The sequence below is a fragment of the Erinaceus europaeus genome, chromosome 9 (genome assembly GCF_950295315.1).
Source record: "Erinaceus europaeus chromosome 9, mEriEur2.1, whole genome shotgun sequence".
NCBI lineage: Eukaryota > Metazoa > Chordata > Mammalia > Eulipotyphla > Erinaceidae > Erinaceus > Erinaceus europaeus.
In genome coordinates, this window is record NC_080170.1 from 105,893,998 (window position 1) to 105,920,145 (window position 26,148).

Here is a 26,148-nt window from a genome sequence, read left to right on the forward strand (position 1 = left end):
AAGTTTTCCCCCTGAAGGTGGGGACCTTGAACCTGGTCCTTGGGCACTGTGATGTGTGCACTTAACCAGGTGCGCCACCACCTGGCCCCTTCTGTGTAATTTTTAACATTCCTTGTAGCTCAGCTTAAATGTTAGCTGGCACATGCTACCTTCCAGTTACACGTATCAATAAGAATTAGGTTCCACTTTTGCTTTGAAATCTTAGCTCTTGGATTCTGTTTTTTTCTGGTGGACAGCAAATGCATTATATAATATTCATCTAGGGTACTTATTTTTCAAAATTAAATACATTTAGTTATGAAAGGAAAATTTCAATAAATATTTATGGGATTTAGAAGAATTGGCTATTCTATGTACAGGTGGAATAAATTCCATACAATAGGTGCACTTTGGTTGCACTGGTGATCTTAAATACAATACAAGTGCTGCTTTGCCCTCAAAGTTAACCTCAAAGAAATCATTCAACATTTGGGTTTTTTAAAAAAATTTTATTTATAAAAAGGAAACACTGACAAAAAGACTCTAGGGTGAGTGGGGGTGGGGGAGAGTACAGGTCCTAGAAGAGGATGACAGAGGACCTAATGGGGGTTGTATTGTTATGTGGAAAACTGAGAAATGTTAAGAACATACAAACTATTGTATTTACTGTCAACTGTAAAACATTAATCTCCCAATAAAGTGGGGGAGGGAAGAATACCATGGACTATTACACCACTCAGAGTTCCTCTAATGCTGCCCCATGGTGCCCCTGGGCTCATCAATTAGGGATTGAACCCAGGGCCTCCAACATGGTAAGGTGTATACTCTACCCATTGAGTTAGCTCCTGACCTGCAAATCAGCAGGTTTCCAGTTGACATCCTTATGCCATATTGTAGAGATGTAATGACAATATACATTTAAAATGAAATGAAGTGATAGGTGATCCAGTGTGAATGATATCAGACAAGGTTAGAGCATATGATTTATGCTATCCCTAACATTTGTTTTTGCAACACACAACTTTTAAATCTGGTAAGCAAATTTCGAAAATATTTTAGATAGAAATGTGTGTGCAATGTGTCAACAGTAACCATCATCTTTTGAAAAGAAATTTTATTTTAAGACCGATGAGAATATCTGTCTCCTATGGAAACACTGCCACAGTTTATCCAGGAGAGTTCCAGATTATACCTGTTGACTCAGTGTGATTATTAAGAGCATCTGTATGACTCTCCAAAAAGTCTGGATTGAGACTTTGGGCACTAATTATGCAGTCACATTGTAACTGATTCTATATAGAATAAAGCTCAGTGAATGATCTGAAATGTTGACTTTTGCATGCATGCTGTCTAATTTGAAATTCTTCTTTTTCTGATTTTACTTCTCAAACCTATATTTTTTCAAACCTATTATTCTTATTTATTTATTCCCTTTTGCTGCCTTATTGTTTATTGTTGTAGTTGCTATTGATGTTGTCGTTGTTGGATAGGACAGAGAGAGAAAGGGAAGACAGAGAGGGGGAGAGAAAGACAGACACCTGCAGACCTGCTTCACTGCCTGTGAAACGACTCCCCCTGCAGGTGGGGAACTAGGGCTCGAACATGTATCCTTATGCCAGTCCTTGCGCTTTGTGCCACATGAGCTTAACCTGCTGCGCTACCACCACACTCCCTAAACCTATTATTTTAAAAAGATTTACTTGTATATTTGAGAGAGAGAGAGAAAGAGAGAGGAAGGTGGCACGAAGAAAGAAAGAAAGAAAGAAAGAAAGAAAGAAAGAAAGAAAGAAAGAAAGAAAGAAAGAAAGGGACCAAAGTTCCACTCTTGTCACTGTATCAGGGATTAAGTCTGGGGCCTCCTATCAGCAATAAATGTACTCTCCCCATTGAGCCACCTCCCCAGCCACTCAAGACCAGTATTTAATCCAGTACTTAATGAAAAATTTGTGTGCTGTTCCCTGTATCAATTAGGAATTGAACTAATCAGAGGATAAAAGAGATACCCACACAGTGGTTTGTTAAAGGCTCTTGTCTTCTTATATAATCATAAGTCTAGAGCCAAGCATTCAATGATGCTGGACCCACTAGAACGGCTATGTTAAAAAGACACCTAATAGTAAATGTAGAGCAGAATATTGGCATCATGGAGGAGTCTGAGACCTCATTAAGCTGCTAATGGATATGTAAAACTATGCAGCCATTTTGGAAGACAGTCTGGCACTTCCACATTACACCTTGGAATATTTATTTGTCGATCAGGATACTTACTTATATTTGCTAAAACATGGATGAATCATGAACATTTTATAGTAAATGAAGAAGCCATTCACAAAAGTTAAAATACTGTATAATTAAATTTATGAAAAAATATCCAAAGTAGATACCTTTATAGAGACAAAAAGCTAACTAATGATTGTATAGTGTTGAATGAGGTAGTTCACTATTAAAAGAGTGGAGTTGCTTTTGGAGGACAATGAGAATGTTCTCAAGCTGATGTGATATTAATTGCACAGCATTAAAATATATTAAATTTTTTTAAAAATTAAAAAAATAAAGCCCATTAAATTGCACACATTGGGTGAACTATATATTATTTTCATATAATGTCATCTGTACTGTTATTTAGAAAATTAATTATACTCTCTTCTGATCTCGGAAGCTAAGCAGGGTCGGGCCTGGTTAGAACTTCGATGGGAGAAAACTAATTATATTTAAAATATCAGTGTAAACATTGTGAAATTGAGATTTAAAAGTAAATAATATATTTTTCTCTAGTGGATTCAAGTCTCATTAATTGAACTGTATTTTATTTGCTTAAAGCAACAGAAGGGTGTGAATTTCCTCACATTGGTGAGGTGTGACAAAATTTTAACACTCTGTAGGAGCAAAGTGTGGAAAAGGGTGTGAAAATATAGTAGTATTTCTGTTTTCACTATGGGTTGAACTACAAATGTAAACACTATCAATTTTGACCACAGAATATTTTGTAGAATGGTACAAAAAAAAGAGTTCTTATATGGAGACTAATATTCTAGGTCTGGTAGTATTTGAATTTGTTAACTAAGTATGAGATTTAAGTTATGATTGCCAGGAATAAAAATTGTATACGTATATATCTGTTAATAAGGTGTGACACACTTGATTATGTCTCTTTTAAATAGTATATGTGTTTTCTTCCTCTCTTTGGCTAAATTTAATAATGTTTCCTGGAATATTCTCAAATTTTCTACATCTTAAAATCGCATCTGGGGTATATCTAATAAAAAAAATAGAAATATATCTATGTTTCTCTATTTAGCCAACACACTTTAGTACTTTGCAGCAGATTCTCTCTATATACTTGGAAATTTGAAATTCTGGTGCCATTTTAAATATGTTTTAAGCAAACCTAAATTTGAAGCCCATTATAAAATTTAAAGAAATATTCATAACATTTTATTTTTATAATCAAACATGTATTTTATATCATTTATTTCTGATAGAATTGCTTGAAAATCTCCTGTAAGATACTGAAATAGTGGAGGCACAACTGTATCTGTTCTCAGTTCAGCTTGTTTTCACCTTCATCATTAGACATAATAAGCACATCTCAAATCATAGTTGAGTATTACTCTGTGAGTCGTGGCTATTAATCCAGGTTTTATCTACCGGCATTGCCACAATTATTTTGCTATCATACTTTGTGCTTATTATACTTCCTTTGTATAATACTGGGGCACTTGAAATTCATGTAATAGAACCTTTTGATAATAATGATGGGCACGCAACTTGCTCTGGTGCTCAATCGAGTAGAGTGAGTTGCTGCAAGGTTTAGCATTTTGAAGAGCCTTAATAGATCTGAATTTGTGATATTTTAGGTTGTCTGTTTTGTTATTATATTGCCAATTTCATGTACCACCCAACCTATATAGCATATTTGCTTTTGAGATCCCAGGTTATATATGAAGTTAATATGGGATTCGGACAGTTACAATAGACTTGTATCTATTTTTTCTCAGCACTTACTTGTATGCTTTTATAATGATTGACTTTTTAAAATGTGAATATTATTTGGATGTGGATTTTATTCTTGAAAGTCTTTAAGAGCCAGAATTGGCTAAGTGCACATATTACCGTGCACAAGCACTGAGGTTTAAGCCCTGGGTCCCCACCTGCAGGGAGGATGCTTCATGAGTTGTGAAGCAGGAATGCAGGTGTCTCTCCTCTCCCTCCCTTTCTCCTTGTCCCTATCAGTTTCCCTCTGTTCTATCAAACCAAATAAAGTAATTTAAAAGGAAAATCTTTAATGGTATCTTTTGCTTAATCATCAGGATAGCAATTTGCCATTGTTATGATCTGAAATGTAAGTATAGAGCAGTATATATTTTTTAAAAAATCTGTCTTTATGTCCTAACTATACTTTTTTTGATCCTCATTCTCAAGTATATATTCACAAGCAGACTGTTTTTGTTTTCTTATTATTTCTGTACTACATGAAGTGACACAGGTAAAATTTCCACTATATGTGTTATATGAGAATAAGAAATTGAGTTGTGTGGTTCTTAAGTCTCAGATGAAAAATGCAAGAAGTAATGAAGCACATTCCAAACTCTTTTGAAAGACTAATTTAGTAGTGAAAAATGGAAAATAAAGTCTCAGAGAAAAATTTCCCCAATGAGGCATGGCTCAGCTGGTGTGGAAGTAAATGCAACTCCAACTCCATAAGTAATGTTATTTATGTGAACACTTCAGTGGAGTCTAAATGTACTCATCTCAGTTCTTCAAATGTTCTAACAGTTCATCATTACTACTCCCCTCCCCACAATCAGCTGGGTTTTTAAATCTCTTTATAGTATTGGGTGATCTTCTAAATATCCACTAAAATGGAAATCCAGGTCTTTACTGAAATAGTTCTAAAACTGAGGACTTTATTGTTACCCAAATTAATATGAGAAATGATACTTAGGAGCATCTCTCTCTTTCTCTCTCTCTTATTCAGTGAATGTATGTCCTTGTGCATCTATATTATATTATTATATTATATTATATTATATTATATTATATTATATTATATTATATTATATTATATTATATTATATTATATTATATTATATTATATTATATTATATTATTATATTAATTTCCCTTTTGTTGCCCTTGTTTTTTATGGTTGTAGTTATTATTGTTGTTGTTATTGATATCGTCATTGTTAGATAGGACAGAGAGAAATGGAGAGAGGAGGGGAAGACAGAGAGGGGGAGAGAAAGACAGACACCTGCAGACCTGCTCCACCGCCTGTGAAGCGACTCCCCTGCAGGTGGGGAGCCAGGGCTTGAACCGGGATCCTTACGCCGGTCCTTGCGCTTTGCGCCACGTGCACTTAACCCACTGAGCTACTTAACGACTCCTGATTTTTCCATTTTGAAGTCTCCTTTTCCACTCACATAGAGAAGGAAAGACACCTCAGCACCTGAGCTACCCAACTCTCTGAGGCAACCAAGAACCTATACATGACCAGTATGTATTGGTCAACATGGTTAAAAATTATCTGATAGGAACTGTCTTTATTTTAAAACACTGACTTATCCTGTTCCCTCACAGGGTGACAACTTTTTAAAAATAATTCCAGTCACCTGAGACACTGGGTCACATGGTCTGTTGATATGTAGTAAATAGAAAACCAGTTCTCAGTGACATAATACTTGCCCAGTACTAACTTTAATGTTTCTTGTGTTTCCCTGAGTAATTTGATTTTGTTTTACTTTTTATTAGTGATTTACAAGCTTATAAGGTGACAGGAGTATATAGTTCTACAAAGCACTGACCCACCAAAATTCTGTGGCACTCAGTCTTTTAATGATAGACACCATAGTTCTCCTAAAGTCTTAGAGACAGATTGATTTTTTAATTAAATTCGTATTTCAGTGCTCTGTATTCTTCATGTGAGTGAAATAATCCAGTAATTGTCTAAACACTCCCTCCTCTACTTCATTAAGCATAATGACCTCCTATTCTGTGCACTAGATCCTGAAGGACATATACTATCTTTTTTAATAGCCAAATTGTTCTCCAATGAGTATGTGTTCCATAACTTCTTTATCCGGTCAAATGTTTATGGGCATCGAGGTTGCTTCTACTCTTTGACTGTTGTGAATAATTCAGCTATGAACATAGGGTTCATATGTCCCTTTGAATCGGAGTTTTCATATATCTGGATAAATGCCTAAAAGGGATATTGCTGGACCATAAGGTATATCTATTTTCAGTTGTTTATGGTTTTTCTGTGAGTGATTTGAATCATATCTGTGATGAGTTAGGTCCATGCTAAGTAATAAAATATTGAGCATTTGAGATTGTGTGCTTGGCAGAGTTCTCATCATCTGTTATTTTATTTCCATTCGGTAGTCATGTCTACAAGTTTGAAGGGAATTTCATGATGTCATAAAAGATTCTTCATAAGTAACATTGATCTTGGGCCTTTCTTGGATGTGCATTTTGATGTTACTAATTTTTTACCTGCAGAAAATTAATTCCTTTAATTAAAACTCTTTTAAAATATAATTTCTCCCCATATCTTTGTTTCCCATTGCATTTTAAACAATATTCATATATGCTCCACCTGTCACCACAGCTCTCATAGCCTTGGTCTATATCAAAGTCTTACTCCATATATCAAAGTCCCTTTTCTAAAATACCTCATTTCTGCTTACACAGGATATTTCCTCAGCCGCACTTTTGGTGATCAACATATCACCTCTCGGGAAAGTGAGGCATCTTCCTCATTATTAGATGGCTAGAACCTTTAGCTATTCTCAGCTTTGCATTAAGGCGAATATATGCTTTTGGTATACCAGTTAGATGTTATAGAATTAGTAGATTAGGATTTAACAGATGTGAATCCATATATTATATAACAAATAACTTGTATGGGGGTTCTCACCTTTTCTCCTAAACTATGGTAGAGATCACATAAACAAGAACAAGCACCTATAAAATGATTCTGACTATATATTTTGGTACATTCTTCAATGTCCAAAGAATTCTCATGTTTTCAGTGTCATTGGATCCCAGAAATGTTGATGAGACCACTGTAATTATCACTATTTGAGAAACATAGAAAGTTGCTCAAAAATGACAGAGGGTAAAAATTCTTCTTTCCAATCTGAGGTTTTTCATATTTCCTACTCCTACCTACATCTCCTTTCTTTCCTTTATTTGAAAAATTAAATGATTATTCCATGAATTGTAATAGTTTAATATTTGTATTTTATTTAAGAATATTGTTTATTTACATTTTTTAATTTGAAATTAGAATATGAGCTGGGATTCGCATCTGAAAGAATATGTGCTTTGAAACTGTGGATATAAAGGATAATACATTTGACTGGGAGTGTGGAGTGGGAGGGAGATAATGAAAGGATAATTCAACCTGCACTTGGGGATGAAAAGGAAAAAAAAACAAATCTTACCTCTGCTGAAAATCACTTTTTGCTTTGAGTTTTTAAAACTCATATGAAAATAAAGACTGTTAGATTCCCAATTTCCTTTAGTACCTCCAGTGTTGCCCATTATTCTAAGTATCAAAAGATGACATCAAGCGATCCTATACCCTGTCATTTCTTCATTCCATTCTACCCACCCTTCTTCCTCTCCTCTTCATCTTGTCATCCCTTCCATCTTTTCCTTCTCTATGTATCTCTTTATCCCCCATTCCTCCAACTCTTCCGTCTTCCTTTATTTCAGTCTAATAAAAAGGAATATTTTGGCATGCTTGATAAAGGTTATAACATTAGTATATTATAATATACTTACTTAGCAAACATTTACTGAGCACATGCTATATAATATATGAGCTAGACACACTAGGTACATGTAATACAACTCAGGTTTTCAAAATAGTTCTATGGCCTGTCAGGATAAATAGTACAAAAGTGAAGATATTCAGGGTAGAATGGGCTAAAGTTCTGAGAGTGTAATAAGTATTCAGGTATTCAAAATGAAATTATGAAGTAGAGATGAAACTTTAAAAATTTTGGCCTAGATATGTAGTTTTCTATCAGTTAAGTCCTACTGATTTGCGACCAGAAGAAAATATTTGTCATAATAACCCCATTATAAGCTGAATGACAGATTTTTTGATAGTATATCATGTAAAATATAATATATGAGATAGTATATGTCATCCTTTCTTTGAAATCAAAAATTATTTTGTTCGAATGGAATTTGAACTAAAAAATAAGGAATTGACCACTCTACATCATTTAATAACATCTCATGTCCCATTCTGTCTATACAAAAGAACAAACTAGTAGTAAGGTAAAAGCAGATATTTTTACACTTCAGAGGTGGTACAGTGGTAAAGCGTTGAACTTGCAAGCTTGAGGTCTTGAGTATTCCATATATCAGAGAATGCTGCTATAGCGTCTCTCCGCCTCCTCCTCCCCCCCTCCTCTCACACACTCTCTCCTACTTATCTTGAGTGAAATAAATAAAATAGATATTTTTCTAACTGGATACTCATTTAAAAAGACCTTTCAGAAACACTACATCTGATACTGCTGCTTCATCCAACTAAGAAGGACTAGCCCATCTGTATGTTGTGTTGAAGTGACATCAGTCATTTTGAGGTATAATGGAGAGGTGATATTGACAGGAGACAAATAAAAGCAAATTCAGTGCTTAGTGCTCACTAGAGGCTATAGAAAACTTGAGAATAAACTTCTTTTTTTAAATATTTGTTTTATTTTATTTATTCCCTTTTGTTGCCCTTGCTGTTTTATTGTTGTAGTTATTATTGTTGTTGTCGTTGTTGCATAGGACAGAGAGAAATGGAGAGAGGAGGGGAAGACAGAGAGGAGGAGAGAAAGATAGACACCTGCAGACCTGCTCCACCGCCTGTGAAGCGACTCCCCTGCAGGTGGGGAGCCGGGGCTCGAACCGGGATCCTTATGCCGGTCCTTGTGCTTTGTGCCACCTGCGCTTAACGTGCTGCGCTACAGCCCGACTCCCGAGGATAAACTTCTAACATGAAAGACTGTGCCAAAAAGCTGTGAGGCCTAAGAGATTACTACACAGTATCCCCTGGATATCCATCTTGAGTTATAGGGCTCTCTGTTTTGGTTTTATTTAATAGGTCTACCTGGTTTAACAGCTCTTCAAGTTCTCCCTTAAATGATTAAATTATGGCATAAAAATGATTATAATAATTATATTAGCACTTTTATACTGACTACATGTTTGGACTAAAACTTTATTCACACAGTCTTCACCGAGACTCCCTAAATTAAGTCTTAACATTACCTTCCTTGGACAGGTGAGAAAATAAAAGATTGACTAGCAATATTTCTCAGATGGAAGCTGAAGATTTTAACTATGTTAAATACTAGTTCTCCAGTAAAAAATAAAGTACCAGATAATATATTTTTTAAGATTTTATTTATTGATCCATGAGAAATGATAGGATAGAGAGAGAGAACCAGACATCACTCTGGTATGCGTGCTACTGGGGATTGAACTCTGGAACACATGCTTTAGAGTCCAATGCCTTATCCACTGTGCCACCTCCCGGACCACCCAGATAATATTTGCTTGGGAGTTTCAAAGGATTTTGATATTCATTATTATTTATGATTCACATGCAAGACTCATTATGATGTGTTAATCAGACTATCTAGTACTTTTTAAACCTTTTAATAAAATAAGATTCAGAGAGAATAGTACACTGAACAACACATGGCAGGAAGTAATGAAACTAACCTTCCACTTTGCGCCTATTTAGTCTAAAATATATGTTCAGGCAGCTACACTGTGATGTCTGTTAAAGTATACACAATTTTTAGGCAAATTTCCAAAGACACTGACTGAAATTTAGTAGTTTTGGGTGCTTGGGAATGTCAGTTTCTGTCTCCTAGCAATTATCTTCTGCATTATACAATCTTCACTGGAGTTGCCAGATAAATGAGATGTCACTGCACTTAACAGCAAGGATCACTGCTGCTGGCTTCTGATTGGCTTCAGCTGTTGCTAGGAAGGGTTGCCATCCCTCAGCAGCTGCCAGCCAGGCAGGCATTTCCTAGTGGAGCTGAGCCCAGGTTGACAGTAGCAAAAAAAAAAAAAGGAAAGTGTCCTAACCTAGCAAGGACATCCTTCAAGTGGATGCTTTTGTCAACTAGGCTGACAAAAGTCCCTGATTTTGACGGCATTTCATTGCTTTTTATAAAATCCATTTTTATCCTTTCCCCTAAGTTGTTGATGGGCTATGTTCAAGCACCTTACAAAAGAGTAAGTAAATTCCAATTAACATCTGAAATGCAGAAGGATCTGAGTCCATTTCTAGTGGGAGAATGATATATTGTTTGATTAAAAGAGCTATTTCTTCTAAATAAGGGTGCACATAAATTCCCTGGCAATTCACAAAAGGAGTTTAAAATATTCCCTTTAGGATTTTGATGAAAGAATGTGAATGGTCCAATTTGGATGACATCCCATGTTTAAAATCCTGTTTATCCGCAATATAACGGAAATAGATGCTGGGGGAAGGGAACACTGTTCATCTTGCCTTTACGTATCATGATCTCCCTGTAATGTTCTTAACCCCTCTTCTTCCTTAAAATCAGGCTAAAATACAAGGAGATTTGTTGCAAAAGTCTCCACTAGCACTGTTACTTACTCCCTTCTTTGTATTCTCAAAATGCTTCCTGTATTCTCCTATTTGGGGGCTTCTAATAGTAAACTATTCCTCATTATTTTTAAATTCTTCAATATTGTTTCCATTACTAAGCTATTGAATGTCTAAAAGTTCAGGTATTCATGCACTGTACTTAGCAACAAATACTGAACCTAGTGGCACTCCTCAAACCCTCAACACTAGTTCCAAAGTGTTTAATGAATGAATGCACATGGTGATGTATAATTCTTGGCCTTCAAACAGTTCAGTTCAGTTCAGGTTCAGGAGCATCAAAAGCCGGGTTCAAAAGGATATATATATAATGATATCTAATATCTTTGGCCACTGAAATTTGCTAACTGCCTATGCTTATACCCATATTCATAGTTATTCAAGAATTCTTTAATTACAGAGTTTCTTCTAAACTGAAAGGATTATCACAGTCATTTTGGTTCACATACTCTTCAACAGCTGCAGAAAAGAAAGCCCCATACAGGAAATATGACCAGCCTAAAGCCACAGTGCAGATGGCTGCTGGCAGAAATGTCTGTGTTTCAATCCCTAGTGAGCATCCTGTTAGATTGCTTCTGTCTTTCTTCCAATCATTCTGCTAAGCAAGTGCTCTGTACATTCTTCTGCAACATTCATAGTACTTTGGGAATTGTCCATTTTGATTTCTCAGCTAAGGCTGAAACTATATGGGCTTTATTTAATTAGCATGACTTCATTTTCTCTTCATGTAAAGCAGAAAACCCTGCTTTGAAAATTAAATGAAAAAAAGTGTGCCCAACTTCCAATAAAGGAATAAGAAGTAAATATCCTGTTTCTTAAACTCCTTCTCTCTTTAACTGTCTTTTACTTCTTTCCTCTTCTTGTGTTTATTTTTAATTTACTCCTATTCTCCATTAGATTGCAAAGTTAATAATTTTAAATGACAAACATTATAGCTTCTTTCTCTGCCTACTTGCTCTCCCCTTTATCTGGACCTTTCCATTCAACTGGAAAAATTCATCCTCATTTTCTATGTCACAGCTTCAGTTTCACTCACTACCAAGATATCAGTGTCTTCTTTCCCTTAGTACTACTTTTCTTTACTTACCCCAATTCCCAGTTTGTTGTATTTAGTCACTTAATGCCTCTCTCTCTCTCTCCCCCCAACTAGACTATAAATTCCACAAAGTCAGAGATTTTAGCTAGTTTTATACTTTAGCCTATCCATTCATTGAGCTCATAAACTTTTAAGAATAAATGAATGAAGCAATTACTCTTTTAAGATGATTTATATTGTTGACTTCATATGAGATAGTTTCATATGATGGAAAAAGAGAGAAGTCAGAACACTTTATTACAAGAAGTGTCAGGAATTAACCTGGAACCTCACATATGCTAGTCCTGTGCTTACTCAGCTGTGCTATTTCAATATCCAGTTGCTGAATCAATTATTATTAGCTCTCATCTGTCTTAGAGTCTTTTTTTATGAGACCCTGTTCCTTTAAGACCTTATCTGTAAGGTAAGGGGAGCACTCATACACTTCCCCAAAGGTTATCCTAAAAATCCCACCAATAATCAAGATTTACCCTATGATTAGCTAGTCCTACTTTTTCACACCTTTTTATTTCCCAAAAATTGTTTTTCCTTCCCCTTAGTAAAAATTTATATCCTTGTTTACCCCGACTTCTAGGACATTACTTTAGGTTCCTCATGGATAGTAACATCTTTCCTTCATTTGGCTTTATGCTTTTGATATGCTCACACACTGACTTCCTTGATTTGTCTACTCTACCTCCCCCTTCCCATCCAGTATCTTCTCATTTCATCTTACAGTCTAAAAGGGCTTTTTTTTTTTTTTTTACTTTATTCAATTTGTTTGATTTCTCTTTATACTACTTCTGAGTGAAATTATCAGATTTTTCCTCCTTCAATTTATGCTGTAGATCATCTTAAGTAAAGAGAAGTTGGGATATGTGGGTGAGTGGGTGGAGGGTAGTAGCATAATGGTTATGTAAATGACTCTCTTGCCTGAGGCTGCTGAAATCTCAGGATCATTCTCTCAGCACCAAATGCCAGAGTTGAGCAGTGCGCTCTCCTTTAAAAAAAAAAAAAAAAATAGGGGTGTGGTTGGGAAGATAGCATAATGGTTATGCAAAATGCTTTCATGCTGGAGGCTCTGAGGTCCCAACTTCAATTCTCAGCACCACAACCAGAACTGAGCAGGGCTATGGTCTCTTTATCTATATGACTATATCTCTCATTAAAAAATAAGTAAATAAAATATTTAACAGAAATGTAAAGATGCCAGGCACTGACTCACCTGGTTCAACACTTACATTACAGTGAACATGGTCCCAGGTTCAAGCCCCTGGACCCCACCTGTAGGGGGAAAGCTTTATGAGTGTTGAAGCAGGGCTGTAGATGGCTCTCTCTTTCCCTTTCACCCCATCCCCTCCCAATTTCTCTGTCTCTGTCCAATAATAAATAAAATAAATTTTTATTTTTTAAAAAAGAGAAAAGTTAAAAAAAAGAGAAATGTAAGAAACGAAACCATTTATACTGAATATAGTCATTATCCATGCCTCTCACTCCTTATGACTGCCTCTAGAAGACATCTGTTTTAACCAATATTGACTGCTATACTAAACTCTTAAACTTTGACCACAGATACAGTTAGAAAGCAGATTAGTTGTCCAGGATTATAATTCTTAGAAATTCTGTTTGTACTTCTATGTTGAAGTTAAAAATTGACATAATCTGGAATGCCTTTTCTCAGATAACTCTATTCGTAAATTTTAAATTGCTTATAATAGTGAATCTTAATGACAGATTTCAGCTATTATCTGAATTGAGTTTAAAGTTGGTCACACCTGCATTTATTGACATTTACAGTGGATCATTATAACTCCACAAGTACACTGGAACAAGTGCTGGGAGGATAGCTACCATGTAATAAGAGTAGGTAAGATTTTCCAAACCAGGTCACTAACTGCAAGTGCAAATAGCAGTGGGACCCATCTCTTTCTGAGCCAATCTGGGGTGGCATAGAGGATTGTCTGTGTTCCCCTAGGCTTTGCTGGAGTTTCAGTTGGCTTTTGCTAGAGGTGAACACAAAACATTAGAAAATGGGCCCCTATGGGACAGGTGGAGCAATGAGTGCATACAAGAAAAATAAAGAGCACAAACATTTAATGCAACTTGGAGATCCTAGTACTGAGAGTACTCTTAATAAGGAAATATTTGGTAGCACCAGTGCATTAGACCACATTGGAAAGAACCTTAGTCTTGGAGCTGGAAGTATTGACTCTACTTGGTGCTTCATATATTACATATAATTCTAAAATCTCACTAGATGCACCAATCACCTCATTGTCTGAAATCATGCTGATTCAATTTAAGAGTGTGTGATTTTATGGGAATATTCAATTTAATAAGAAATGTATTAGTAATTTCCTATATATGATTTTTTAAAATTGTATTACCTTTCTGGGTTTTTAATATTAATTTGATATAATTTATATACATATTGTGCTATGTATAGCTCAATGAGTTTTTGGCATGTATCATGTAACCACCAGTAGAGGAGACTTTTTCCATCACTAGGTAATTTTTTGGTCATCTTTTTCAATTATTTCTTCCCCTATCCAAGTCCATGGAAATCACTCAGATTCTTTTTTTTAAATTTTTTTTACCATAAATGTATTTCTACAGCAGGTGGCTTTGTCACTTAGCATAGTGTATTAAGACATTTATCCATGTTGCTTATATCAGTAGCTTGTTTCTTATTATTGATGATGATATCCATTCTGTTTTGACTCAAGACTTCATTTTAGAGCATTTTTGCATAATACCTAGAGCAAAATTAAGCACACAATGGATATTTGAGGAACCCATATAGACTTAGTACTCTCTATATAAGCAATTATGATGTCCCACACATCCTCACAGTGAAAAGATTAGATTCCCTAGATTGCCCTGCCAGCCTTCCACTTTTTTTTGGCCAGTGCTTCATCACTGTGAATTGACTTTTTCAGATAGAGGCAAAGGATAGAGAGGGGAAGATACCACAGAACTGAAGCCTTGGTGAAGGTATTGAAGGAAAATGAGAGAGAACAGGGAAGGACCCCTCCAAGATTCATTCAGAGGGTCTTAGACTGTCCTCTATATGGAAGAATCACAAAAGAAGTAGTCATGAGCATTTATTGAGGGAAAGTAGTAAGGAAAGAGATTGAGAGGTAAGTGCATACCATAGAGGCATGTAGACAGACAAAGATACAGACAAGGGAGACAAATAGTGGTGAACAGGTCCCAGTATCCTAGTCTCTCAGCCTTTATAGTCCCCTCTGGTGAGCCTGGGACCCTGAAGTGAGGCTTTTTTTGCATCCATCTGCATGTTATGGCCTTGCAATCAGGTAGGGAGGAAATGACTGTGTATGGGTCACTTCTGGTCACTTTTGGCCATTTCTTCTGGCTAGCTGCAGGGTGCAGGGGAATGGGCTGTCTTCCCTAAGCAGACCCCTAGTAGAGGCCTGGCTTAAACCTGGGTTATACAAGTGGAAACAAAGGGCACCTTCCCAGGTGAGTGATTTTGCTACCTCTAAATTCCTTGAATTTTTATACAGTACATATTAGAAAAGTAAACAACTTTAGGAACATTTAAAATATGTGAAAAATAAGCTGTTTGCTTCAGCACTATAGAAGCACACATTTACATACAACCAATTTATATGATAATCTCAATATTTCCTTATCCAGAATTTCTCAGCAACATGAATATGGTTTGATTTATAGGGTGTGAGTCAAAAGTGTTATTATTTTAGCTACAAATTTCTCAAATTTGGTGATAGCAGAAAAGCTGTTCCTACATTTGGCCTTCGTAGAGTCTGCAGTAATTCTCAGTTCCTTCTGCCTATCAAAACAATGTTCATCTAAAGGCAAGTGAAAACATTGCTTCTTTTTGTGAAGTATTATTTTGAATTCTAACCAGGTGCAAATAAGTGTTTCTTAGTTTATGCTCCCATTTCATCATTACTGTAGAACTGAATCATGTTCATTTTCATGTATCAGTCTCTGGGTAATTATGCAATATGGTGTGACTTTATTATTTTTTTCTTTTTGCGAAGTCAGATAATTCAGTGTTTCACAAATAGCAGTGCTCAGTAAATAATGGCTGAATAATGAATGAATCAACAAATGTGTGAATAAAACAAAAATAAAATGGTAGTTCTTTATTTAATACAAGTTTTTGGACGATTACTAGACTACGGGATACTATACACTGCTTTCTTTTCTTTCTTTCTTTCTCTCTTTCTTTCTTTCTTTCTTTCTTTCTTTCTTTCTTTCTTTCTCTCACTCCCTTCCTTCCTTCCTTCTTTCCTTCAGTCCTTCCTTTCATTCTACCATGGTTAACTCTTGGGCTTGATGCCGGCACAATAAATCCACTGCTCCAGGCAACCTTTTATTTTATTTATATATTTTATTTTATTTTTTTTTTAATTTTAATTTTTACATTTTGTTTGATAAAACCAAGGAAAATTGAGAGGGAACATAGAGATAAAGAGGGTGCTAGAAAGACAGCTTCACCCACCCCCCTCACCCCCCACCAGCAGCTGTGGAGCAGGGGTTAAGCTTGAACCTGAGTCCTTGCTCATGGTAATGTGTGTGTTCAACCTGATGTGCATCCACCCAGCCACCCTACTTGCTGTTTTAGTATTAGGACTATCTGCCATGTGAAATTCTATTTCTTTATTGCCACATGACTAATGATCTATATTGTAGTTGCACTTACAAATACCTTGCCAATGTTAAAAAAAAATCACATATAAAAATCAAGGATTCTACTCTTTTTGATAATGTATGAAAAAATATGCACCTATTTTAAATTTAACACTTGTTGATTTATAGAAGAAAACTTTAGAGAAATATAGTGGACATACAGAAAACAGTGTGCCTATACTATCTGTGCTTAAAAATATTTGAAAAATGAATCATGGCAAAGCAGCACTGTTTTTGAGAATATTAGAAATTCTCCTATGTTTCTTTGTCAAATCAAAGGCTCCTTCATGGTCTTGACCAGACTATTTCTTGCTTGAAATCCTCCATTTATAATCTACTTTCCCTCTCCCCACAAATGAGTATTCTGAGGATTAATTATTGTAAAGCACTGTGCAGATGAAAGCCCTATATAAACCCTAAGTGGTATTGCTGTATTGTGGGTGATTTGCTTGTGAAATATTGACAAAACTCTCATTTGTTAAAACCTACATTGATATATTAAACTCCTGCAGCACAAAATGCTTCGGGGAAGATTTATCTACACTTTTCATTACATATATGAATGAGCAATTAAAAATAATTATATTGTAGTATTGTTGGTGATGTCATTCAGGAATTCTGCATTGAACAACATGGGATGCTGTCTTCGAGTTTCAATTACCAGAAAGCATACTTTTTTCTTCTCTGTTCAAACTAAGTATCTAGCAAACCAAAATGATGCTTTTTCTTTCTTTCTTTCTTTCTTTCTTTCTTTCTTTCTTTCTTTCTTTCTTTTTCTTTTTTTAAACAATGTTGCCCTATATTATATTTTCAGAAAATGAATGAACATTTCAGTAAGTGGCCTATACTCAGACTGCAGAATCCTAGCCTAGTAGGCTTATTGTTATTGTTATCATTTTAGAGGCTGGCATGCCTGTACATAGCCTTTAGTACTTTAGTTGTACTGTGTAGCATGCTCTTATAAAAGGGATGTTAAAAGATTAACAGTATCCCTGTTAGGCCACAAGGAATTTAGATAGTTAAACTTGTACAAAGCAATTCAAAAGAAATTAGGTTACCTCATTTTGCTGAGTAAATGATATTATTTTATTTGTGTATATTTATGTAAGCTTGAGTTCTCTAAATATGGACTACTCAACATTCAGGTGTAACAATATCAGTGCAAGTGAGATAAAAGGATTAAATTCTATCACTTTATATCCCTTCTTTTTTTTTTTTCTACACTGCAAGGTTGCGCTTTAATGAGATTTTTTTGTTGTTCTCAATTCTGAATGCACTAACTTTGCATAAAATGGCTTACAGAATTATAAGAGTCACACAAAATTCTAGATTGCGTGTGATGGACTTATAAAAAGCAATTAATTCAGTCATTGGAAAAGCATAATCATTTCATTATAAAGAACCAAAGAACCAGTGAAATTAAAAAATGATATTTATCAATCTCTTGTGTTTTGAGATGTTGTTTCCTTGTTAAATTATGACAGTTTTTGAAGGTTTAGTTTTTAAAATGTAATTAAATATCTGTATTGTCATGCCTTTAAAAGACAGGTTTGGGGGCCAGGTGGTGACACACCTGGTAAAGCGCTCACAGTACACTGAGCAAGGACCCAGGTTCAACCCTCTGGTCCCCACCTGCTGGGGGGGGGGGTGAAACTTCACAAGTGGTGAAGCAGAGCTGCAGGTGACTCTGTTTCTGTCCCTCACTATCTCACTTCCCCTCTCAATTTTTCTGTGTTTCTATCCAATAATAAATTTTAAAAACAGATGGACTTGTATTGGGATAACTCACATTAAGGAATATTTGTCACAAAAATAAACTCAGGACAGTTAGATAACTCACTTTGGAAGGCAATTCCTTTGCTATGGGAGTAACCTTAGTGAGCCTGACTCCCCATACCACTGGAGGGAAGGTTTTAACACTTTTTTTTTTTTTTTTGGCCTCCAGAGTTATTGCTAGGATTGGTTCCTGCACTAGGAATCCACTGCTCCGGGAGGCCATTGCCCTCCCGTTTCTTTGTTGCTATTGTTGTTGTGGGATATGACAGAAATCCAGAGAGGAGGGGAAGGCAGAAAGGGGGAGAGAAAGACACCTGCAGACCTGCTTCACCACTTGTGTAGTGACAACTTATTACTGTCTACATAATAAAATAAGTTAGAAAACCAGGAAGAAAACAAAGAAACAAAAAAAATCCTATTCTCAATGTTGAAAATATAATTAATAATATCATTGTACAAAACTTTCTAGTAAGATGCAAAGAAGCTGTTTTGCTTTGTATGATCTGACATTTGTAGTTCTGCAAACCTAGATTGTTTTGATACTTGTTTAAGGAGACAGGAAGTTATACATTAAAAAAGAGAGAGAGAGAGAAAGGGAAAGAAAAGAGGAACAGCAATAACAGGAAGTGTTGGTTAGGAAAAACAACCCTGAATGAAGTAAAGGCAGGGAATACTGAATACATCTTTAAATTAAATAGAGGAGATTTTAAAAGGAACAAAATTGGTTAACTTCCTAATTAGTAATAAATAGCACTGTCTCATACTTCTGAGAAATCCATTTTAAAGATTTTAACTCTAAATTTTCTCTTTAGAAGCTCACAGAAGTTTTGGTCCTTTTAGTTTTTTTTTTTTTAATTTATGTAATTATTTATTTTTTTAGACTAGCATTATTGCTGGAGAATGTTCTCCATCCCAAAAGGCCATATTTTTGACAGAAAGTGAGATAACAGAAGAGACACCACAACATCACTGTTCTGGAAGCTTCCATTCTGCAGGTAGAAGCCAGAGTCTTGATCTAGGATAATTGCATATGGTGATAAGAACAGTTTTAATTAGAGTATTTGAAGACCGATTTTTTCCCATAAACTTAATTTCCTAATACACTTCTCCCTGAAAATGGCTATTTTCAAGTTTGCTGTTATTTAGTTGAACCTTACATACTGTTTTGTTTCTTTTTAATTCCTTGGGCTGGGGAGTTAGCATAGTGGTTATGCAGAAAGGCTCACATGCTTAAGGCACCAGAGCTCCCAGTTTCAAACCCTAGCACCACCATAAACAAGAGCTGAGCAATGCTCTGATAAAAATAAGATAAAGCAAAATAAAATTTGTTATTGGTGATTTAATAGTGGTTCATATTATAAAATAGCAGGGGTATAGTTCCACATTACTTATGCCACCAGTTATGTGACCTCAACATCACCAGGATTACCACCATAGTTATCCCAAGATCTTAGAAAGGATTTGGCTTTTTTGTTTTGTTTTGCAATTTTATCAATTTTATGTGTTATACCTGGAAGTTTTTTTTTTTTTTTTGATATGGAAGATCTCAAACGAGTAACAAATCAAGACAGCAGAATAACTTCCAAGTCTAATTAACATTGAAAAGGTGGAGATAGATAGAAAGATATGTGAACTTTTATTTTAGAAACCCATCAAAAGTATATGAGAATTTAGCAATGGAGGGAAAACTGGAAATCCTCAGTCCCTTACACTTCATTTTCCATTCTGTTAAAAAATTATAATTAATTTTTCAGTTAGGACATTTCCTCTTCCATACCCTACCTTACTTTCCTTCAGAAAATATTTTAAGTTTACTGAAGTAGATTAGCCAGAAAACAACTTAGATTAATTTAAATGATCTATCTTTCCTCTACTCTCTCATTTTTATCTGTATATGACAAAAACTTGAAAAGAATTCTGAGAACACATTATTATCAAATCACCTCTGAAGGAATTAGTAATTTAACAAACACATGTTTACACACATAAATATAGACATAAACACAAAACATATGCATACATGTATTTTACATGGCTAGGTGGAGAGAGAGCCAATGTGAGAGAGATTAGTATTGACTTTGCAAAGCAGAAAATTGCGTAGACCTTTAAAATCTGTGTCCCTGATATTTATCTTAATACTTTAGATAATAAGAGAATTGAATAACTATATGAATGTGAATATCTTTAATGGTCTGCTGTTTTTGATTTCCTTTAAAAATTGGAAAATAAAGATGCTAACTCAGTGGAACATATTGTTTAATGTCTGTGGCTGTGTGATGCCAGACAGATCTGTGCACACTGAAAAAAAAAGAAGTTGGTATTCTTGATAGGATGCCCATTTTAAAAGAAAACACGTGGTTTCAAAAGAGCATAGAGTCAATAAGTGAAAAAAATAACTCTTTAGAAAGTCATCATGATTACATCATAATTAATATCTTGATCTTGAGTGAATGTAGTGTAGATAGAACTTAAATGTGCTGGGGGTCGGGCGGTGGCGCAGTGGGTTAAGCACACGTGGCACAAAGCGCAGGGACCGGCATAAGGATCCCGGTTCGAGCCCCCGGCTCCCCACCTGCAGGGGAGTCGCTTCACGGGCGGTGAAGCAGGTCTGCAGGTGTCTATCTTTCTCTCCCCCTCTCTCTGTCTTCCCCTGCTCTCTCCATTTCTCTCTGTCCTGTCCAACAACAAAACAACGTCAACAATGGCAATAATAACCACAATGAGGCTGCAACAACTAGGGCAACAAAAAGGGGGGAAAAAAAAAGAACTTAAATGTGCTGTGAGTTTCAGCCATTTTCATATTTGGTTCCATGCTGCTGCATATATTTTGTGCTTTAACTGTAAAATCATTATCCACTGGCTTCTTATTTTCACTTAAATGGTATTTAGAATTGGCTTAGACACATGGTTCCAATGCTAATTTGATACAAATATTATCAACTACAGCACACTTTGCTTTTATGAGGACCTCTGGAAAATAGTTTTTTCATTTAATTAAGATTCACAATCTGTTCCTCCAGGAGCTTATTATCAAAAGTTATATAATTTTAGTACTTTATCTTAAAACTGGGAACGAAGGTGTTTTTATAGCTAATTTATTTCTGTAAATTTATTTCCCTTATTTCCATAATTTTCTCACACATTTATGGTTAGTAATATATACATTTGGCCTTTACTAATAAGCTAATATTTTCCATTATTTATTTCAAAAGTTTAGATTTGTAAGAAAAAATATCTTGGATGACTTCTCTAGCTATAATACTAATTAAAAAAAATAAGTAACTCCCACAACTGCCCCAGTCTTTCTTGCCCATGCATTAATACATTGAGAGTGCTTTACATATACATATTTCTTAAACCCTAAAACTTTACAAGTCAATGATACTGAATTACCAAATGACTGTTGAAAAAATTATGCACAAACACATACTTTGTGAACTGTGGAAATGATAATGTTACTACTTAGTCTACAGGTGCTAATGACAGCATATGTATCTGGTTCCAGATAAACATTTGTTCTATTCTCCTAAAAAATGTGGTTGGGATCTTGATGGGGATAGCATTAAATTTGTAGATGGCTCTGGGTAGTATATTCATTTTGATGATGTTAATTCTTGCAACATATGAACATGGAATATCTTTCTACTTCCTTGTGTCTTTTTCAATTTCCTTGAGTAGTGACTCATAATTTTCAGTATACAAGTTTTTCACTTATTTGTTTAGGTTTATTCCTAGATATTTTACTGTTTTTTGTTGCTATAGTAAAAGGAATTGATTTCTGGATTTCAAATTCTTTTAACTTAATGTTTGCATAGAGGAATGCCACTGACTTTTGAATGTTAACCTTGTAGCCTGACACCTTACTGGATTGCCTGGTGATTTCCAGAAGCTTCTTGCTGGATCCCTTAGGTTTTTCTATGTATACTATGTCATCTGCAAATAGGGATAGTTTGACTTCTTCTCTTCTAATCTGTATGCCTTTAATTCCCTCCTCCTTTTTAAAAAATTTATTTATTTTCCCTTTTGTTGTCCTTTTTCTTTTTCATTGTTGTTGTAGTTATGGTTGTTCTTATTGATGTTGTCATTGTTGTATAGGACAGAGAGAAATGTAGAGAGCAGGGGAAGACAGAGAGGGAGAGAGAAAGATACACACCTGCAGACCTGCTTCACCTCCTGTGAAGCGACTCCCCTGCTGGTGGGGAGCTGAGGGCTCAAACCGGGATACTTATGCTGGTCCTTGTTTTTTGTGCCACGTGTGCTTAACCCGCTGCGCTACTGACTGACTCCCTAATTCCTTGCTCATGCCTGATTTCTATGGCAAGAACTTCCAACACTATGTTGAATAGTAATGGTGATAGTGAGTAGCCCTGTCTAGTACCTGATCTGAGGGGAAATGCTTCCAATTTTTCACCATTGAGTATGATGTTAGCTGTAGGTTCGCTATATGTAGACTCCACTATCTTCAGGAATTTTCCATCCATTCCCATTTTTTGTAGTGTTTTGATCATAAAGGGATGTTGTATTTTGTCAAAGGCTTTCTCTGCATCTATTGATATGACCATGTGGTTTTTGGTCTTGCTTTTGTTGATGTGGTGGATCACGTTGATTGATTTATGTATATTAAACCAACCTTGCATGCCTGGGATAAACATGACTTGGTCATGATGAACAATTTATTTAATATACTGCTGTATCCAGTTGGCTAGTATTTTGGTCAATATTTTAGAATCTATGTCCATCAGAGATATTGGTCTGTAGTTTTCTTTTTTGGTTGTGTCCCTGTCTGCTTTTGGTATCAAAGTGATACTGGCTTCATAGAAGCTGGAAGTGAGTATTCTAATGTCTTCAATCTTCTGGAAGACTTTTAAAAGTAGAGGTATTAGTTCTTCTTTGAAGATTTTGTAGAATTCAATTGTAAAACCATCTTGTCTAGGACATTTATTTTTGGGAGGGTTTTTGATAACTGTTTCAATTTCATTAGCTGTGATGGACCTGTTCATGTTATCTAATTCCTCTTTACTTAATTTTGGAAGTTTGTAGGTATCTAAGAAATTGTCCATTTCTTTCAGGTTCTCTAGTTTGGAGGCATATAGTTGTTCATAGATGCCTGAGATGATATGTTGAATTTCTGCAGTGTCTGTTGTGATATCTCCTTTTTCATTTACTATCTGATTTATTTGAGTCTTCTCCCTTTTTTGTTTTGTGAGTCTGGCTAAAAGTTTGTAAATTTTGTTTACTCTTTCGAAGAACCAACATTACTTTTGTTGATCTTCTGTATGGTTTTCTTATTTTCAATGTTATTTATTTCTGCCCTAACTTTAGTGATTTCTGTCTTTCTGATTGCTTTAGGGTACTTTTGTTCTTCTTCTTCTAGGTCTTTAAGATATGTAATCAGGCTTTTAATTTGTGCTTTTTTTTGATTCCTTATATGTGCTTATATGGCTATGAACTTCCCTCTCAGTACTGCCTTAGCTGTGTCCCAAATATTTTGATAGCTTGTGTCTTCATTTTCATTGAACTCTCAAAACATTTGGATTTCTCCCTTTATTTCCTCTTTGACCCAGTAGTTGTAAAGTAATGTACTGTTAAGTTTCCACATTTTGGGACTATTACTATCTTTTGTTGATTGTTAAGTGTTAGTTTAATTCCACTGTGGTCTGAGAAGATGCTTGGGATGATTTTAATGCTCTTGAATTTGCTGATGCTATCTTTGTGGCCTAACTTATGGTCTGTCCTTGAGAATGACCCAAGTGGACTTGAGTAAAATTCTTGGGATGAATGACTCTGAAAATGTCTAATAGTGCTAGTTTATCTATCTCCTCATTTAGCTCCCTCATGTCTTTATTGATTTTCTGCCTGGATGATCTGTCAAGTTGAGAGAGTGTGGTGTTGAAGTCCCCTACTATGACTGTGTTGCAGTTAATATATTGCTATAGCTCTTTCAGTAGATGTTTGATGTATTTAGATGGCTTCTCAATGTGTGCATAGATGTTAATAATTGTTAAGTCCTCTTGATTGACTGATCCTCTGAGCATCAAGTAGTGTTCATCCCTGTATTTTTAAAATTTTATTTATTTTAAAGTCTATTGTGTCAGATATGAGAATAGCTGTTCCTGCCCTTTTTTCTGGACCATAGGCTTGTGTAATAGTTTTCCATCCTTTCAGTTTGAGCCTGTTTTTGTCTTGTTGAGTTAGATGGGTTTCCTGTAGACTCCATATTGTTGGATTGTGTTTTCTGATCTGTCTTCCTACACTGTGCCTTTTAATAGGTGAATTCAGGCCATCAACATTTATTGGTATCAAAGATTGAAGATATTTTAACTCCATTCTTATAGAGTTTTAGAGTGTTCTGATATATGGCCTATTTATGATAGTCTGACTGTTTATAGGAGACCTTTCAGAACTTCTTTCAGGGAAGGCTTGATGATAGTTGATTCTTTCAACTGTTGCTTATGTGAGAAAGCTTTTATGTCTCCATCTAGTTTGAATGACAGTCTAGCAGGATACAGTAGTCTTGATTGAAAGCCTTTCTCATTGAACACTCGATAGATATCTTGCCATTCTCTTCTGATTTATAGTGTTTGTGTGAAGTCAGCTGCTAATCTTATGGGTTTTCCTCTGTAGGTGACTCTGTTTTTCTCTTACAGCCTTCAGGATCCTTTCTTTATCCTTATTCCTTTCCATTTTAAATATGATGTGTCTTGGTGTCTTTAAGTCTGGGTTAATTCTGTTTGGTACCCTCTGGGCTTCTTAACCTTTATGTCTTTTATGTTGTCTAGACTAGAGAAGTTCTCAGTTATTATGTCCTGAAGAATGCTTTCTTCCCCTCCCTTTCTTCCTTGGTAAGCCAATAATGTGTATATTATTTCTTTTAAAATCAAACCATAGGTCTCTGTTGTTGTTTTCAGTATCTCTTAATCTCTTTTTGAGATCTTTTACTTCTTTTTTCATTGTCTCTATTTTGTCTTTGATCTTACTAATTCTTTCTTCAGCCTCATTTAATTTATTCTCTCTCCCCTCTACTGTTTTCTGGAGTTCATCTATTCTGTTATCCTGTTCTGATACTGTTTTATCATGTTCAGCTACTTGTGTTCTTGAGCTAAGAGCTATTTCAGCTCTCAGCTCTCTAATCACCTTGAGATAATTAGTGTTTTCTTCCAGGGTCTCATTTGTTGTTTCTGCATTTCTAATGAAAATTCTTTCAAACTCTTTATTCACTTCTGTGATTATTTCCTTAACTAGTGTTTGGATGTTGACCTCATTATTTTGTGCTTCACCCTTAGTGGGGCTTTTAGCTGGACTCTTGTCCTGGTTCATTTCTCCAATATTTCTTCTTGTTGGTTTAACCATTTTATATAGTAGTTAAGAGGTCCCTCTCTCAGTACTTTTCAAATTACTGATCACTCTTGCTTGGATTGACGTGTGTCTATGTAAGGTAAGTAAAGAGTTCACAGTTGTGGAAATTGACAGTTGTTTCAATAGTATTTTAATCCCTGATTTGGAGCTCAGTGGCTTAAAAGCCTTTGTTCTTTTTCTTCCCTGTAGGCTATGGGAGCCTGAGGGCTTTTAAAGTATAAGTAGACTTCTTAGCTTAATCACTGACTCCTGACAAAGAGATAAAGCAGGGTGTGGTAGAGATAATCCAGTGGTTATGCAAAGAGTCTTTCACAGGCCACAGAGGTACAGATCTCCTGCATTTCCTCCTTAGATCTCTGCTCCCTGGTGTCAGCCCAGGGCCTCTTCAACACTGCTCCAGATTCTGAGGGCAGTAGCAATGGAGACTCACAGTTGCATTTGGTAAGTCTCAGGGGAGTCCTCTCCTCCCTTCATCCATCCCCTTGTTGGTGAAACACACTGGAGTTTGTGTCTCAACTGGTAAACTGCTGGACTGTTACCAGCCACTTAATCTCTTCCTAGGCTTCTCTCTGTCCATGAGCCACACGTGTTCACACTCAGTGGTGATTTTGTGGGTTCCTGAAGT

General features: G+C 35.5%; 1 protein-coding gene across 7 annotated transcripts in view; it reads left to right on the forward strand.

The window, feature by feature from the left end:
• The window catches only part of FGF12 (fibroblast growth factor 12), a 562,336-nt gene that overhangs the window by 399,038 nt on the left and 137,150 nt on the right, over nt 1-26,148 (forward strand). The window lies entirely within an intron of this gene.